Source organism: Phasianus colchicus, chromosome 7, assembly GCF_987193195.1.
Source record: "Phasianus colchicus chromosome 7, bPhaCol1.hap1.1, whole genome shotgun sequence".
In the NCBI taxonomy this organism is placed as follows: domain Eukaryota; kingdom Metazoa; phylum Chordata; class Aves; order Galliformes; family Phasianidae; genus Phasianus; species Phasianus colchicus.
In genome coordinates this window covers 14,147,816-14,167,106 of record NC_143442.1, presented here as the reverse complement: position 1 = coordinate 14,167,106, position 19,291 = coordinate 14,147,816, and the positions used below count along the sequence as shown (strand labels likewise).

General features: G+C 42.4%; 1 long non-coding RNA gene across 1 annotated transcript; it reads left to right on the top strand.

Moving 5' to 3' along the window:
- The first annotated feature begins 1,531 nt into the window (after positions 1-1,531).
- LOC149917229 (uncharacterized) lies at positions 1,532-10,455 on the top strand. Its single transcript, XR_016468010.1, has 3 exons — positions 1,532-1,696; positions 1,981-2,008; positions 6,792-10,455. It is a non-coding gene; the product is annotated as an uncharacterized LOC149917229 (long non-coding RNA).
- The last annotated feature ends 8,836 nt before the right edge of the window (positions 10,456-19,291 follow it).

The following is a 19,291-nucleotide window of genomic DNA, read 5'->3' as shown; positions in this document are numbered from 1 at the left end:
TGCTAACATACAACTCTGTCTGGAGCCGGATTTAATTAGACCACAAGAAAAATGAACCACAATGAAGTTACATCAAGGGTGTGACTCCAATCCACAAGAGCCAGGAAACACAGAAGACTTAAAAAAAGAAAAAAAAAAAAAAAGAAAAAGAAAAAGAAGAATAACTAAGGGCAATCTTTGTCCCAACCCTGTGGTAGTCTAGCTCTAATACAGCTATGATATTCGTGCATATTAGTTACAACAGGGAATTGTTGAGGAAAAAGCTTTGAAGGGGCAGGAAGGGTCCACAGAGAATCTGCCAAAATGCTTTGGCCCTGTATCTTTATTGCGTGTGGGTTTGACACTTTGCCAAGCTTTATGACACTTACATCAAGGTTGTTCCCTGCAGTGATGCACCATCAAAGCTAAATCACCTACCCATAATGGAATTCACAATGATTTCACCGTGTCTTGGTTGGGAACATGTTATCATTAACTTCCCATTTTTATTACCCCAAATACCTTTCCAGCTCACAGCATACTGTGCTTCAGGAACTTTGCTGCCATAATTGTACGTCATTGTGTAAATTCAGCAATGAATACAATAGAGACTTGGTCTATCCCAAGGCCTCCAGGCACTGATGTAATTGAAATAATAAAACATAATCATAAGGAAGAAAATGGCAGGTAGGTCTTTCAAGCAAAGTATGGAAATGGGTATGGGTGACTGATGCTGATGCAATTCCCGCTTACCAAATGAAGGGATAGGGTTTAGGAATGGACCAGTCCTGCATAGCATTAGCAGTTATGTTAGCTGCAATATGATCCTTCGCTGGTTGGAAAGATCTATCCCAGCTATTGTAACATGTTGGAGTTTGAGGTTATGTCTTCTGAGGTTTGGGTTTTGTTTTTTTTCTTCCCTTGATTACTTGTTAAAAATATTTTACCAAAAAGGAAGAAAACAGAGGAGTCAGTACTGTCTGCTAACTTAAATTGGTGGATAACACATTGACAGGGCAGGGTAGGGCTCTGTTTCTAAATCTATTTCTCACCTCTTTGTGCCTCAGCTTTCCCCTCCATGAATAAAAATTGGATGGAAATGTTTAGAAGCCCTGCACTCTGTGGTGAGCTCTGAGTTTAAAAGGATGGAGCTGGTTTGGAATAGCAAATACTCAAGTGTTCAGTTAGAAATTACGCGGTGCGAAATGTGGAGGGCTAGTTAACTTTCTATTGAATTTTAATGGAGCTTTTTGTTTTGGTTCTCAGATGAAATTTTATTTCTGTGCCTGTTAATTATTCTACTGAGAATTAAAACACATAGTCATTGATCATGTCTCATTACATGTAGGGCACAGTGTTTCTCACACCTGGGAAAGCATTATGAACACAAACCTCAGGCTCACAGTTTTATAGGACAAGTAGTTCTGTAATTGGAAGGACATTTTGGTGGGAGGTTTAGTGCTGTGATTGGGTAAGCTCAGAACTGTAGGTAGACATTTATCTCTGTAATGAACTCTTCAGAGGAGTTTTCTGGTTAATTGCATCCCAGGTGAGTTAAATGGCAAGCTGATTAAGGACAGAGGGGAATGAGGAGGTGAGGGAGGTGAGCCTAGGCAACTGGGGCATCTATAAAGGAAGGCAGATAGAAGACTTTCAAGCTTTCTTTTTCAGCAGGGCTCATCTGGCAGCTGGCTGGAGTTAGTAGGAGATGAGAGAGGTTTGTTAGTGTTGTATACCACCTACTTTTAGACATAGCTCGGTGGAGATCTTTCTTTGTTGGGTATGGGAGGGGTTTGGCTTTTGTTAGTCCTCTCTTCTCAGATAGAGCCAAGCTCTTCAAAGAAAGTTAGTCTCCATATTATCTACCTTTCGGCATTTTTGCATGACTCATCAGTGTACTTAGTTGAATAGGGAACAGTTATCAAGTCAACCACAAGATTTTGCAAACCACTTCAGCATCGTTGTAGGTATCTAGCTCAAACACACCTACTGTTTCTGCAGGTATATGAGAAGAAAATGCTGGAAACCGGTAAGTGGTCTCAGATTTATTGGTGTCCTGAAACTCCCCTCATATTTTGGAATCAAGAGTCCAGAAAAAGGGGGCAATATGAAAAGGATGTCCTTGAGAGGACAAACAGGCAGGAGAAACAAGCAAGGATATAGAGTGGTTTTGAGGAGAAGGCTCAATCTTGAGCTTGTTGCCCTGATGTGAGCTTGATGGTTCCTAGTACAAGTGGTCCCAGCAAAGCTGCATGTTCTACAGCTCTGCACTGATGGAGATGGGCAGAGCTCTTGCAAGGAGCATGGAAGAGTCACAGTAAAGTGCTTGCTATATTCTAGCAAACACATGAAAGAACAAATCTGTGTTCAAGAGCTGAATTTCATGGTGCTTTAGCAGAAGCATTTAGGAGAGGCTTTGTAAAGGGAGTATGCTGGTTTTCCTTCCTTGTTCTATTTATTTTTGGTGGCCTTAAAGTACCTTTAGTAAGCACAGGATATGGGTATGCAGTCAGAGAACTTTCTACTGTTGGTAATGTTGTTCCTTCATTGAGTTGCCATCCTTCTTCACTTCCTTCTCTCCTTGGAGATGCAATTGCACAAGTAAGCGTATATATTATTTGCAGACTTGCATACAGGCAGATCTTCTCATGATTGAGTTGCCAGCCAGCCACTCAGCCCATCACAAAAAAAAAATGCTTTTTCTTGTGAAACTTTCCAAGCTGGTTTAATCCCCATTGGGTAGTGAGCTCCGTATGCTCTTCTGCTTCTGGCACACAATTTGCATTCAACAGAACTCTGGGTAATTCCAGCAGTGCCTTGGTCTATGGGACAGAAGCTCCAGTTCAATGCATCACACTTTGTGCTTCCCATCTCTCTAGGTAGCCTCTCAGTTTGTGGGCTGGGGAGAAAAGAGACAAGAATAAAAGGGGGGATGAGACAGTTCCTTGGAAATACAAGCATAGCCTTGCCCTCTAAGGCTGGAGACTCGGTGGTTTGAATTGGAGATGCCTCAACAGCTGTATCACAGGAGGTCAGCACAGCTGGGGATTCCTGGCAGCATTCAGTGATCTGCTCTCTTTCTTTAGAGATGAGGGTGTCTCCTCTTTCCTCTATTCTCCCCTTTTACAAAGTGTCACCTATACTTATAGTCCTCTTCTGGGATGGTTTGCAGCTGTATCCTTTCCATCCATAGGGTCAGGGATCGTTTTATGACAGGATTCACCAGAGGGTGCTATTACACATAACCTCCTTCATTTTTCTTGGCTTAGAAGAATGGATCCTTTTAAAGGGACACTGAAATGTTTCTGGTTTTAAGATGCCAACCTTTTTCTGACTGGGAAGCAGCAAAAAAAAAAAAAAAGAAAAAAGAAAAAAAGGCAGCTTTTTCCTCTTCTTCCTCCCTATTTGTTTGGATTGTTTGTTTGTTCAGTTGGTGGGGCTCTTTTGCTAGAACTGTCCAACAGGAACAGAATCCTGTTACAGTTTCCCACCTCACACCCAAATTCTTAGTGTTCTGGGGAGGGTTCACTGAATGTCTCTGTTCTGAGACTGATATAAATAGCAAAATTGTTTTTGCACTCCTACCTGCATGTGGTGAGTTGGATTTCTTCTGTGGTAGAAAACATTTGCATTTACTATGGCTACACAGAAGAAGGATGCTGTAGTTTCCCATCACCACCAATACAAAGATCTCTGCAGTTTTGCTTGTGCAGAGAGGACTAGCTCTTAGGGACAGGCTATGAGAGCTGTCCTTGCTGCAGCATGGGGACAAGTGGCAATTATGGACTTAGCCCAAAGCAGGACACGCCTATGGTTCTGCCTTCCTCATGCAGAGGAAGAAGATGGCAAGGATGAGGCTGAGGGGCTGCTGTGCTGCTTCTGCAGGTGGTGCAGTTACAGGCAGCCACGGCAATTTGATGAGCACAGGGAGAAGCATGCTGCAAACAATTCTCAGGCTTCCAACAGAGACCTGTTTGTTTTTCCTGTTTAATTTGGGAACCATGCATCCAAGCACACTTGGTATGTCTCCATGTGTAAGCCTATACTGCAGCCTATTGATTTCCTTCACCCTTGGCAAGAATATCACAGCAGATTTTGGCTTTGCCTGTAATCTCTTGAGCGGATGAGTCTAGAAATTCAAATGAGAGCTTAACTTGCTGACTGCACTGCCCACGTGATGGCTGCTCTGCTCCTTTGGCTCTGGTCTGCAGCAAGTTAGTTAGCTGTCTATTCAGGCAAGGAAACTTGGGTGCAGGGCAGGCATGACTGGTTCCCATCTGTGCACTGGGTCTACAAAATCTGGTTCCTGGGAATTGGCTCTGCAGACTAGATCCGGAACATGAGCACATCTCCCAAAGGCTGTATAGGTACAGGCTCTGTTATTTTTGATAGATATCTGGTTTTAATCTGGAAGCAAGCCCTTGAATGCAGCCACCTGGCTCCTTGACAGTACTGTGTGTTGCCTAGCAATGTGAGGAGAAGATACTGGATCCATTTCTTCCCCTATATGTGCCAGAACCAACCAGAGGAAAGATACTTTTATGATGAGGAATTAACATCTTATTTGTGGAACGACCTTCGTATCACCATATGGCTTTAGTTGGAACAGTGGTCACCCATGCAGTAGAAGGTTTGGAGATTCAGTCTATGCCTTTTGCAGAGAGTTACTTTTTAGTAATACAGTTTTGTTTGTAATGTGGTTGCCTCCAAGCTTTTCAAGTTGGAAATACTGTCAGTCCTCTTGGATTTTCCTGCCCTGAATAAAACTAACAGTAACAAGTGAAAATGCAGGCAAATTTGCATGAAGATGAGAAATCTTCTCCAAGTCAGCAGATACAAAGGCACCTGGAAATTCCATTCCATTATTAATATGCTAATTCAACAGATTTTTCCAAATTGCATCATAGCTTAAGAGTCCACTGAAATCAGTGCTCTGTGCTGTCAGCAATGGAAGGCAAGCAGTAATCCGAACAGCGGTGGGATGTTTATCAGTTTATTTGTGATTTCATTTACTTCTTAGAAGAACAGTGATTAAAAAAAAGGCAAGAATCAAAATAATAATTCCAACCTACAGATACATTTTTAGATTCTTCTGCTTAAGGAAGCAATGGTCTTTTTAAGTAGTGCTATATAGTCTGTTCCTCTCTACTTTGAAATATCACCAAAGAGGAGGCTTGAGTTAACCCTTTCTTTACTGGAGAATTTAAAATGTCTTTTTGTGCCATGCCTTGAGCAGATAAGGAAAGCTTCTCCAGCAATTACGCAGTGTTTAAAGTCAATGAATTAATTGTGAAGGGTGTCAGTTTGATTTAACTGATTGAAAACTAGAGCTCCATCAGTCAGTGCATGGGGCCCTGAATCACTGGTGCAGGAGAAAGGTGGGAAAGGAGGATGTTTGCCTCTTTCGTGTAAGTCACCATATGTTGCTGTCAGAGTCTGAAATGAAATGGCAATCAAATGAATCCAAGAAATGGACTGGAAAAGGCTGCTGTCAGTGAGATTTATTAAATTCTCATTCTCTTACATGCTATGACCTTTTCAGTGTTTTTAGGACATTAAGGAACTTCCTTAAGTAGTTACAGCTCTTACTTTAACAGTAGTGAACACCTTCATCTGTAATTTCTTATGAGTTTGAAAGTTTTCATTTAGTGGTACTTAATAAGGCTGCACAGACAACAGAAGGAGCCTCAGAAGTGTAAAAGTCTTAATTAGTTCAATTGATAACCACATGGGATAGAAACAAATAAAAGCTTTTGGAGAAGAGGGGTGAGGTTTTCAGACATTCTCTTTGCAGTGGGTCACTGATTAAATTTGCTGCCTCTCAGAACTGCATTAATGGAAAGCCAAAGGCTGGTATCAGATCTAATAAATTCTGTTTTAAGAAATTGGAATGATCAGCTCGGTAAAGTACAAATCAGGCTTAACCAACCCAATTGCCCTTTGTGATGAAACATCTGACCATGTGGATCTTGGAGAGTAGTAGATATCATATGCCTTGATTTATTTAGACTTCAGATACAATCTGTCACTGCATACTGAAGGACAGGACTAGATGATTGAGCTGTTGGATTGGTTTAAAAAAAAAAAAAAAAAATTGTCTGGAGTGCTAGATTCAAGGAGTAGTGTTCCTTGGCTTGGTGTCCACCAGAGGTGGCAGGTACCTAATGTATTACCACTGGGTCTCTACTGTGGTGTTATTTTTATCAATGACCTGGATAACGACAAAATAAATCCCAATCAAATTTGCAGGTGTTATTAACTTAGATGGAATGTTTGATGTTTCAAAACATCCAGAACTTTTGGGTAAGATGGAGAAATTTGAAGCCTGGACAAACAGGAGCTTTACAAACTTCAGAAAAGAGGAGTACTCATAGTACCATTGACACTACCTGGGAAGCATCTGGCTGAGTAGCAGCCCTCACCAGAATGGCTTAGGTTATGATGGATGCTATGTTGAAAATGTGCTGACAGTGCACTGTCACAGCAAATCAGGCAAATAGCAGCAATCTTCATTAGAAGGAAAGTAGCCAAATGCTTTAAGAATGCTAGGTGAGCGTATGTATTCCAGCAGGATTACAAAAGCTTTGTCTTTGTGATGTTCTTCCTCAAGCCACCTTAGATGTTTTATTGTTCTGATGCAAACAGCACTGTGGCTTTGTTCATGTAAAGACATGGGGTAATAAGATCAAAGCTGTCTTGGGTACCATTCTGTAGGTTCCAATTACACCTCTGGTTGAAGTGCAGACAGATATTTACATCTTGATTTGCTTCTGGAAGTTCCCTCCTCTTCCTCTCCCACTCCCACCCTACAGCTCAATGTCTGAAGTCAACCTCAGCTAAATACCAGAAGACACCAGAAATGTGAGCCAGCTGCTCAGACACTCAGAGAAATGACCTGAGAAGAAAGAGCCAGGTGACACATCCCAGGAAATGGATCCTGTCCTAAAAAGAAAATGCATTCATCATTCAGATAACTTCTGCCACTGAAAAGCCATCTGGATAAACAAGGAAAGAGTTGCACAACCGTTGCACAGATCCTCATCCCTTCCTGTCCACTTGTAGAAAGGCAGATGTGTTAAACAAGGCTTCATCTGTGGGCAGAGAGACCGTAGGGGAGAAAGCCCAGCCTGGAACTCCTGAGGCTAGCAGTAAGGAGAGCAAGTACTGTGCTTCTGTCATCAGATCCTTTGTGTCATACACAATACTCATAACTGGAAGTTGGGCCGTGAAGACCTCAGATCAACACAGTTGTGTCACCAGGAGAAAATGGAAACTTGGATCCTCAGAAGACCACCTGCAGAATCTCATTTTCTCCAGCTTCTCCACTTCTAAACAAGGCATTGCTAAGTGTCATCACAGGATCCATCTTCTTCCTCCACCTCAACCACACCACTGCCCAGGTAGTGAGTCTCCACTGCAAGAGATGGCCATCAGCTGACCACCCAGAATTACCTGTCCTCACTCAGCAGCTCTGTGCCCCCTCATTCTTCCCAGATGCCTTTCCTACTCTCCAGCAGGTGCCAAGGTCATTCCAGATCTCTCCCTTGTGCTCCATGTCTTCCAGAAGGAAGTAGGAAGTTGGAGGTGTCTGATGACTTGGGGAGGCAAGAGGAGAGTCTGAAATTCAGTAGATACCATTGGAGCACTGTGATGATTTTCTACAGAGTCAGAATGGAGAAGGTATAAATTATTGCTAAAGATTCACAGACTGACAAGAACCTTATCAGGAAGTGATTGGAAGATATTTTCATTAGTGTTACCATTTATAGCTATAAATAATAGGAGAAGCATTAACCAAAGAAAGCCTATTATCACCTGCCTCCAAAGGCAAGAGAAATCTTTGAGGAAGAGCCATGTTCAGTGCTGTTTTTCCAGTTTGGAGAGGGTCAACACAGAAATCTGACTGGTAGCCTCAAAAACTGAATGAAACCTATACCCCTCAAAAGCCAAGAAGAAATGAAGTACTGCAGAGGCTTCATTCCCCCTCACTCAAGAGGAAAGGCTGTAGGTCAGACTGGGAAGTCATAGCAATGTGTGAACTCTCAGACTGAGCTGAATCCCTCATAAATAGTGGAATATCGTCTGGGAGAAAGTCCGTTATGAGAACAGTCTTGGAAGCTAGCTAGAATATGGCAAATCTATTGAGCAGCTGAGATAACAAGAACACACGCAGGAGAGTTAAGGGCAGAAGGAAATGGGTGTACAGTGTGTGTCATAAATTACAAAAGGAGAGTAAGCAGGGTGTGCATGGGAGACTGAATGCTGTGAGCAAAGGTCAGGACCAGACACTGAAATGAAAAGGTACATGTGTGATGCAGCAGAAGCTGTAACCTAACTCGCTTGTAGGAAAATTCACAAGGAGATGGGAAAGGAAATATTTTTATTTACTTTTTTTTCTTCCCTGCCAAATACTGCGGGTCATTAGCTGGGACAAGCTGATTATAACAGAGCAGGCTCTCCAGAGACCAAGTTCTTACATCCAGCTCTGAGGCTGCCAGTTAAAGCTGAGGCATCTCAGAGAGTCACATCATCTACAGAGACCAGCATTCCCCATAGAACTGGCCTGGGATGTGTGACTGCAGTGCCAGAGGCAACTGAAGGCAGCAGGGTTTAAGGGAAATGAGAATGCGAAGGCTGGCCTCTTTGATTCAAATAGTCCCTTCTAGCATAAAGGGAGATGCTAGACAGTCCCATTTTATGGCATGAGTGCTCTTCTGAGCACTTCTAGAGAGGCATTTAAATCCCTGCTCTACACTCATGCTGCAAAAGCCGTGGATCAGACCTAGGGATGTCTGTCCTGTTTCAGTATTCTAAGTGCAGGTTCCTCTCCCAGTGCTCAGGGGAAGGCCTGTGCAGTGGCAGAGCCGTAATTTACAGATGATGATGTGGGCTTTAGTCTTTATTTTTACTGTTCAAATCCTTTGTGTCCTGTGACTTTGTTCATCATTCATAAATGGTGGAAAATATCACTTCCTCATTCTGAAGAAGAAATAGAGCAAATAGCTTGAGATGTGATGCTGCATCTGTAGAAGCCATGGAATACTGCAGCTGTGAAATATGGCTTTGTTCTTGCATAAAACACATGCATACAGTGTTACCTGCATAAGGAGAATGAACCTGAAGCATGAGCTCAACTGCTGACTTGCAGGGAGGGAAAACTGCATGACAGCCTGAAGTCCTGTATGATTCCATCCCATTCCCTATCACAACCATGCTGCTCGATGTATGTAAAATCTCCAGAGATGCTCCTTTAAGATACCAGTGTTTCCCATTGTGCTGGCTTTTATTGGATTTTGGGTGCCATTCAGTCAACCCCTCCTCAGCCACTTGAATTCTTGAAATGCTGGGATCATATTTCACCTGATCTGGCACTGAACCATGTTCGCTATCTCACCCCAAAATTAATTAAACCATAAATTTTCAGAATAAACATGCAGCATCTACTATCACTGAAACAGTCTGGGCTTTGTTGAGCAAACTGCTATGAGAACAAAGCTACCTCTTTCTCTTTCTTCCCACCCTGCACCTCTCTTATCTTGATGTGTATCAGCAAATACAGTAAATACAGTACCTCACTCCCTGTTACAAAGAGAGATTTTTATTCTGCTGTTGTCACCATTTTGTAGACTCAGAAGAAATTGCAACAGCTCACATGGTGAGGTCTTACAGAAGGGCATTATCTCCAGGTAAGTAACTACTGAGATGAAGAGGAGCTGTTTTCCAATATTAATACAACTGGGTATTTGCAACTTTGGCTCTTACAATACTTAAAGCTTGGAAAATGTCAACACAGTGATCCAAAACAGTCTCCAATTAAATTACTGGAGAGAAAATAGCTAAAACAAGGATATCCACTCTCTATTCTGGACGTGTAGGTAGTCTGCAGGCTGATTAATCCACCTCAGACCCAAAGGAAGACTTACATCCCCTGAAACTTGCTTATTTTTTCCTTTTAACTTGCTTGTTCCAGTTAAAATGTGCTACCTCTCCCCACAGTTTACAGTCAAGAACGCCACCGCTTTACCTACATGATTCAGAGACTTTTATCCTTATCCTCAGGTGTTTTACTCCCATCTCTGCCCATAAAGCAAACTGGACTGCTGCTTGGGTGGGAGACCTACAGAGCATTATGGTTGCTACAGGCAGTGTAACTAAAGGTGGCATTTTTATTCCTTGAAGCAACCATCAGCCAACACCCTCACCTGGTATTCAAGGTTGTGGGTTGATAGATATAAATCTGAGCTCCTGACCAGCTCTGGTCTTTGGAAATTCTCTAGTATGTCTGATTGTGGCTCTGGTGCAAATGCCAGTTATGGCTGTGTTCCAGCTCTGCTAATTTGCACTCTTCCAACTTACACTCTTCTGTGCTTTGATAGGATGCTGTGCACTTCTTCAGCTCTTAAACATCCGTCTAGTGCAGATAAATGTTGTTTCTCCTAGACAAAATGAAGTTGTACATTTATTGTAGGCTGTTCTTCGTGAATGGTGCCACAGAAAGGTGAACGTGGTTTCTGTTCTTGCTGGGGCATCACATCTTTCATTCTGGGGGAAATCTGACCCCCAGTGCTAAAGGATCTTGACTGTGGATTGAGATCCCCAGGATGCAGAGCCCCCATTGTATGCTTGCTGCTGCCAGGATGTTCCAGTTGGCCAAAAGGCTCAAGTACAGAGCCAGATGTCGAGATCAAATTGTCATCTGATGAGGTACATTATTGTTATCATCTGCTGGCTTAATTCTGCTCAGTCATGAGAGGTTTGCATGCAGCCTCCCAGCTCTGCTGGCTAACTGGGAATGGGATGTTTTTTGTGAAAATGACAAGAAATAACTAGTTCTTCTCTAGAATTTCTGTTTCTGCTCTTGAGTTGGGATCTAGAAAATAAGACCATAGGGGAGAGAATAGAGAAGCATTTTTACACCACTTTGTCCTTGAACTTTTAGGATTTCATGCCATGTCTGAGTTTTCATTGAGAGATCCTACAGGCTGTTGTCTACTGTCTATTTTTCACCTGTTGCCATGGACAGACTAGTGAATCACTGTGCACTGCGAAACCAAAGAGCAGACCCTTGGTTCCTACGGCATTAATCAGCCTAGTTTAGACAAGAGCATTTCCCTTCGTTTCAGTCTCTCCCTCCCTGCAGTGTCTCCTGCCAGGATGTCCCGCTGCCTGCTGGAATTAATGTGGCTGAAATATCCCTCAGGATTCTCCTTGAGGTCAGGAACTCAGCCTCTGGATCCTCTTCAGTTCTCCTTTCTAGCCCTGAAATTTGTTGTTGCCAAGTGAATTTTGCTTCCCCATCCCATTCTTCATATTTTCCAAGGTCACTTCTCACTGGCAAGGAGAGATTTGGAGAAAAGACACAGAGGGGAAAGTCCAGGCCTGGATTGCCTTTTTACCTCTATAATTTCAGACCCACCTCTCTCATCCCTGAGATGTTTAATTGGTGCTCTGCGATGTGCTACAGTGCAAGCTGTTGGCACTTCCCAGAGTGTTGAGTCATCCTAAAGTTACTGGGAATTTACTTGCCTTCCACAAGGAATATCTTTTTTGTGTTTGTTGCTGAAAGACCAAAGAACCCTTCCTTTCAGCTTTCTTTTTTTCTTTTCCCCTGTTTGTTTAGCTGAAGATACCTTACCTGTTCCTCCATTCTGTCCTTTTCTCATCCCAAATTCAGAACTGTCTTCCAAGGACACCCATCATAGACCAAACTGTGCTGCATTTCCCCTCTTTCTGCTCCCAGTCACTTCACCTGAGAAAGCCTATACATCTCACAACTGTTCTCAGGAATGGCACTGAGAGCATCTTTGGACTCAAGTTTCTCTTACATCCACTCCAAATCTTGTAGATCTGGAACTAGCTGGCAAGCTAAATGGAAGAGTTTTCTTCCATTCTCATTCATGGTGTTTTTTATTGCTTCCTTCCTTCCCTCATCATATTGTGCCCAGTGAACTTTTAAAAGCAGGTCAGCATCTTGTTTGTCAGAAAAGCATTTGGCTCACTGACCATTTCCAGATTTGTGCAGCTAATCATATTGTGCCTATCCTGAAGCCTTCATAGGGGTCTACACATCCCTTTTGCTGTACATTCTGGATTTGTTTTACCCAGACAGAAAATACGAGACATCCAGGACATCTGGTTCTTATGAATCTACCCTGCAGTCTTTCTACTTGCAGACCTCAACCTTCTCCATGTGTCCAGCAGAGCAGAAGGGTCTCAGGCTCCAGCAAAAACTCATGTAGGAAAAAGTTAAACGTGAAACCCTCCCAGCAAGCCAGTCTCCTGCTGAGATATGAGGGCTGCTCTAAAAGCAATGTCTCCTATTTTATTATTTTGGTCCACAACATCAGAGGAAGATATTGGTGGTATGGCAGTAGAGGTTGAACCTTCCCACCAATATTCCATTACATGTTGTTGCTGTATGACAGATGTCAGCAGAGGGGCAGTCTGACAGAATGGTCTCTGACATGGAAGTGCAAATGGAGCAAAGGTGTGTCACTGAATTCCTCCACTAACATTCACTGACACTTACTGAACACTTATGGAAACCAAACAATGGATGTGAGCACAGAGAGGCAGTGGGTGGTTCATTTCAGCAGTGGCAACAGTGACGTGAAAGACAAGCCACATTCTGGACAGCCATGCAGATTTTTATGACTGCAGCATGCAGGCTCTTGTTCATTGCTGGTGAAAATGCATAGCTAATGGTAGTGACTGTTGAAAAATAGAATTTTGCAGCTGAGAATTTTCTCTATCAAATAGTGTTCTTGTGCTCATTGTTTCTGTTGTAGTTTTCATGGAAATAAATAGGAGGCATTACTTTCAGAGCAACCTATGTACATGCAATCAATTTGATGAGGTGAGTGGGTAATGGGTCTATCCTGCAAGAAGCTGTGGTTCAGACATGGTTCTTTTCATGTGGCTAACATTATGTGTGCCTGAACTCTCATCTTAGAGGCTTCAGTCCAGCTTTTGGCTAGGAGCATCTCTTTGGGACCGCTTCTCCCATCCTCTCCCTCCCAGTGTTGCTTTTTCTTCTCTCTCTGATGTAATCATGCGTCACCTCTTTCCCAGACTCTTTCCACAGAGCTATGTATCTCTTAGCTGATATTGCCTTACTATGACTTTTCTGCCCTCAGATTGCTGGAATGCCTGGCCATTCACAGGACTGGCACTGGGTAACTCGGCAGGTTGTTCTTAACTGCGTAGGATGAACAGCTGATCTTCACACTGTGTCTTTGAGCAAGAAATTAAAGTGTTACTATATCTAGCATTTCCCCAGCTACGTAGGGAAAATGATAGCGTTTCTCTGCTGATTCATCTGCTTTTACAGTTTTGGGTGTTATGTTTATTTTCCCAAAGCGTTTTTTTTTCTTTCCCAGACTCTCCCAGGTCCCAAGGTCGGAGCTGATGTCTGCACTCCAAGTGCATCCTGTTTGTCATAGAATCATTTAATTGCCATTTAGGAGAACTTATGCAACTGACCTTTAACATGGCAGAGTCTCCCTGCTGCACTTAATTCCTTATGCTGACATATGAAAAGAAAGAAAAAAACCCTTCCTTTTGGCTAGTAAGAATGTCTTCCCACAGGGAAGAAGAAAAAGGCAGGTGGGGTGAGGGAGCTATGAGCTCAGAGTGGTCGGTGGTTACAGAAAGGGTTTGGTTTGGATGTTGCTTGCTTCTAGGGGAAACTGCAGTACTAATTGTTCTGTGGTGAGGGGGAGGAAATTTTTTAAAAGGGGGAAGTTAATGATATTATGAACAAATTGATTTTATTTTATTCCTAAATCACTGCATTTAATCTCAAAAATCTGTCAAAAAAGATATGGAAGGATAAGTGGAGGAGAGGGAGAGCTGGGTTGCTCTTGTCTGTTATTTTGTGTTCCCTTCAATGCATGATTTTGATGAACAGTCACCTGACAATACCTGGTAATGTCCAGCAGTGGATTGGCTAGTTTGCCAATCCAGACCCAGAGTTAATGGAAGTTGCAACCCTTTCCTAACTGGATGGCCAGTTTTCAGAACTAGAGAATAACTGATAGGGAATAACAGGCATGATTCATCACACTTTTGAGATAATCAGTGGATTAGATGATACGAGTCCTGACTACCTGACACTCATGCTCTTCCTTGTGAACTGACGGTGAAACTCTTCTCATAAACAGCATCTCACAAATAGCAGGCTGGCCCTGAGGAAAGTAGCAGTGTACACTCTCTCTCACTGAATCACTTCACAGCCCAAAATTTTCAGCAGTGACCCAACAATACTCCTCCAGACTGCTCCTTCTGTGTGTCCCACACACAGAACCTGCTGAAATCTTTGCCCTGAGGTCTTTGTGGCTTCACTTCTGTTCTCCAAAGTTTTGAGATACCGACTGCAAATCAGAGCCAGAGCTAATGGGTGTGGTGTAGAGTAAACAGGGGTAAATGGAGTTCAGCTATGTTCCACATGTATCAAATGCAAGGAGACAACTCATGAGGCAGAAAAAAATAGCACCTTTTCTTCCTTCCATACATCTACTGGATGATATGAAGTGCAACTTGATCCTCTTTTTATGTCTTACATTCCATAAGAGCCCAGGTTACCTTTCCCTAGAGCTTGCCTCCCGTTACGCACCTTTTGTTTGCAACAGAGTCCTTTATATAGGTAAGGACATGTAGGGTTTTGGGGGAAAGAAGTACAGCCCTCACTGATGGAAAAAAAAAAAAAAAAAAAAAGGTTTTCTGCTGAAATTAGTCAAGACGGAGGTATACACACAGATATTTATTTCATTTATGATGTGGCTTCTTATCCCCTGAGAGCAGGACTACGTGGTCCATTTATCATCTGTCACAAACAAACAATGTGTATTTTTGGCCTCTCCTTTCAGGGAAGATAAAAATAGTTTTGAGTTAGCATGACATGACTTAGGTGGGGACTCTTTTATGGTTTTTTGTTTGTTTAGACAATTGGGTCACAGGAAAGCACTCCTGTGAGAACCACTCTCATTCCCGGAGATCCAGGGAGGTGAAGGGGAGGGATAGACTTGAGATTAATGCTAAAATAAAACATCCTGTGCAAAAAAAAAACAAAACAAAACAAAACAAAACACAACTTTGTCTATTTAATACTAACTTTGAGGTAAGTGTTAGAAGGATGGTGGAAAAGTTCAGCCTTAGCTCTGCCCCTTCTCATCTTGTGTCTATACTTTAAAATACGTCATCTGTAGAGCCTGACTTTGTCCTTCTTAGACAACAGAGCATGTGTCAGTCTGGTGAATCCCATGCTTGTTACAGCCAGAATTTATATTGTAATTCCCCATTCTGCACTTGTTTACTTTCCATATGGTCAACAGTTTACAACTATTAGTTCATTTTTAAGATTTTATTTATTTTTACTTTTTCCAAATTTCAACTTATTTGGTTCTCAGAAACTTTTTGATAAAACCTCCTCCAATCTGTAGTTTAACTACATGTACTGTGTTTCCATGCATAATTCGTAGTTTTTGAATTGGCAGCTTTAGACCCACGTGGTTGAGGAGAATTTCATTACAGAAAACTCATCAGTCATTTTGTAATTGCTATCTCCCCTAATTACATGTGATTTAATTAGGAATCAATTCACATATTGAAAAACATTTCTCTTCTATTGTTTTTTGAAGTTGATGGTGGGATCTCAATGTGTGTGGCAGCAACCTCAAATAATTAGCCAGGTGCCAAATGGAGACTGTTAAACCTCCATGACCCTAAACATCTGACTGGATGGCCAGAAAGGATGTTTTGGAAATGATTTTTGTCTTGACATGTTGCAAAAATGGCTCCTAAAAATCACTGTGGAAGCAAATGTGTTTGGGTTTAAGCAATATTCCACAATAACTTGCCCAGAGCAAGCCTATGGATTAACTCAACAGCTTTTTCACTATTCAGTGGTACAGTCAAGACAGTATCATGCAAATCAATCCCTCTACCCACTTCACCTACTTGCAGTGTTAATGGACCAGAGACACGATCCAGTTAGCAACTCTGATTGCAGCAGCACATGCGAAATTTTATGGTCTTGCATTGTTCTTCTGCTTTGGAAAAATGCCAGTGAGGAAATGCCTCTCCTCACTTCCCCATCCTTTCAAACACATAATGCAAGAGATTGGAGCCAGTGTCTATTCAGTTAATGGACAGCCACCCCCAGAAGCACACGGAGGCCCTTCCTGATATCAGAACTCAGCTTAGGATAGTTCTTGTCCTTGCACCTTCCAGGTCATGGGCATGGGACAAATAGCTCTGCCAACATTTTTCTCTCCCAGCTGTTCAAGGTTATTCATCCCAATGCCTTTCCTCTCCGCCTCCTCAGCCATGTTATGTTGCCACACATCTGGCTTTGAGCATGGAACCACTTCTTGGATCTGATCCCTAGCAGCTGTCTGCTGCCAGTGCTTTCCCACAGAGGATAGGGATGGGATCCATCAAGCAAGGGGAAATGGAGGACAAGCTGGGAAAGTCCACAGCAGGTGGAGGTTAAGACAGAACCAAATCTCCACAGGTGCAATGTTCTTTTCCCTCCTCTCCATTCAGCTCCATGGGTGTCTGCTTTTACTGAATGTCTCTCCCATCTACTTCTTTATTATTTCTGGAATTGTAGCCTGCCTTCCCTGCATGCTTTATCAGTGAACGGGCCCTTTCTGGATGCAGACTTCTACATCAGTTTGCATTACCAACATGGATCACCAGAAACATATCTTGATGGACACAGTAGAAAAGAAGCATATGACATACATCACCCAGATCATTAGGACAGAGACATTTCTTCCACTTTCCTAGTGGCAGATGTCAACTAGATTCAACCATATAATTTAATCTATGCAGCCACCCTTCCTTGTCAGAGCAGGAATGCTTCAAGGGTAATGAAGTGCCAAAAGCAGTGAGTGAGCACTGAAGAAGGGATTACGTGGGGCTGGAAATGTACTACCTGTCCCCATTGACTCTCCAGGGCTGTCAGATGAAACATCAGTGTATTAAGAAATTGGAATTGTTGTCAAATTCTTACTATGCCCAAGGTTTGTCTTTGTGATGGAGCAAGAGTGGAAAGCAAAAGAAAATTAGGCTTGACCAAAGCCCATCTGAAGCACTGGAAGCCTATCTGTTGCCTTCCATAGCTTTAGATCTGGAGATTCTCTCTGCCCTTTTGTGGGTTTGGCCTAACGATAAATTCCAGAGCCAGAGAATTCTAAGCAGAGACAGATTAGCATCTTGTTTTCAGAAGCCTTAAACTGGGATATATGGATCTGTTTATTTTGCAGATGCCAATAGCTAACACATCCATTGTGTTCAACATACACAGTGCTCTGAAGCTGCTGCTAAAAGAGGACAGATATTTTAGTTGGCTTATTATCAGCCTGCATGCACTGGAGATGGATCCCTGGCTTTTAGTTCACCCTTGCTCTCAGTTTTATTTCAGCACATTGTCCTATTAATGATCAGCACTCTTTGAGCTGCATTTTATTAAGTTGCCTGGAGGCCCTCTGGCATCAGCAATGTAAATATACTTGTGGTGATATTATTATTATTAGATTCATGCTAATAAAAGGATAACAACCCAGCAAAAGGCCTTTAATCAGTCTGTGCTGTGTAGGCAAAACCAAGGTTTTTTAATTGGGATTTTTCTCCTCCAGCCATGTAGGGTCCTCTCCATCTGAGTGAAGAAGAAAAAAAAGACCATCAGCTGAGTTATTAATTTGCAAGTTTTTGTATTTTTTGATGACTTTTTTCTCCTTTTCCCTGCTACATAACTGGTTTGGAATTTCCTCTCCCTTACTTAGAATTTCACAGAATGAACCACTAACATCCAGTAATAAAACTTCTGCTGCATCAGTAACTAACACTCTAATCCACTAAAGAAAGTTCCCAGCTCTTGGTTAGTGCAACCTGAAGGAGATGGTCTGATGGATCAAAGTAAGAACCCAATATCATGTTGAAAACACGTGTGGGTAGTGACAAAGGAAATTCCCCAGGGTAATTACTGAATCTACTCAGTGCTTTGTTTGTCTGGAAAAACATAGCAAATGCTTCTCCACTTCATCAGGGCATTGTGAGGATAACTTCCACTAAAAACTAGGAAACCAAACACTCCGAGGAGGGCTGTGACACATTGAACTGCTTCATAGACTAGACTGGATTCTCTTCCTGTTTCCTGCTTGCTTGTCTTTGTCTAGGTGGATTTGAGTGTACCTATTTCCTTCACAAAAGAACCTCACCTGTGTAGTTCTGAAACATAAAGAAAAACTTTGGTACCCACAGCATACAAAGGGTCAGCTGTGTCCCTCTTTTCAATCACCACACTGAGCCTGCAGCTCCTTTCCTGGTACAGTCACAGCATCCTCCAGGGTACCTACTTCCTTTAGGTGTCTTTCATACCTCACCTTTGCTTTGCTGTGGCTCTGTTCAGGACCACTGCTCCATACTGTCAGCAAAGATGTCTACCTTTCCTCTTATTTTGCTCTGGGAAACACATTTTTGGCTGTTCCTGGGCTTCGGATATCTTCAGGCACACTTTCAGACACACACACATTATAAATCTAGCACCTTGATTAGTTTATTTTTTTTGTCATACCATCTCAATTTTTTCTTCTTCCTTTCCTTCCTTCCTACCTTCCACCCATCCATCCATCCATCCATCCATCTATCCATCAGTTCAAGCCTTCATCTCAGAAGTTAAAGCATCTGTACAGGATTTTGCTACAAAACACAGTGTAGCCTACAGGGTGATGTGTTTGCAATGGCACGAATGCAGCACAACATATAACTTCAGATGATCCGTGTTTCAGATCATGTCTGAGAGTCCTTTTGAAGGACATGTTCAAGGGCATGTTGACTGTGTTTATACTAAGGTGTAGGAGAGATCCTGAGGTCAAATATGCAGTCTGTCCATATTAATTGTCTGCGGGAGAGCCTTGGAGATATCATACTGCAATCTATCTGATATTCCCAGTATGGCAGGGTGAACACTCTCGACTTATCCTCTGCAGAAAATTTGGAGTTACAACCAAATGATCTGATAAAAACCAGCCAGCAATAAAATTCTCTCCAGAAGACACCCACCCAGTCATTGCTCCCTAGAACCTCAGGGGAATCAAATTCTGATTGTGCAGCAAATCAAATTCCTACCTGGATCTGATCAACAGTCATTCCTCTCCCAAGGTCAGATCATGCTGACTCTCATGCACCCCGAGAGGCTGTGAGTCCTGGAAAACTGCATTACAATCCACATGTACAAAACCACAAAATTAGAGCAGGCGTGCAGGAGCTGGAATAGCTGAATGGATCTTAAGTCTGGTCTCTTTGG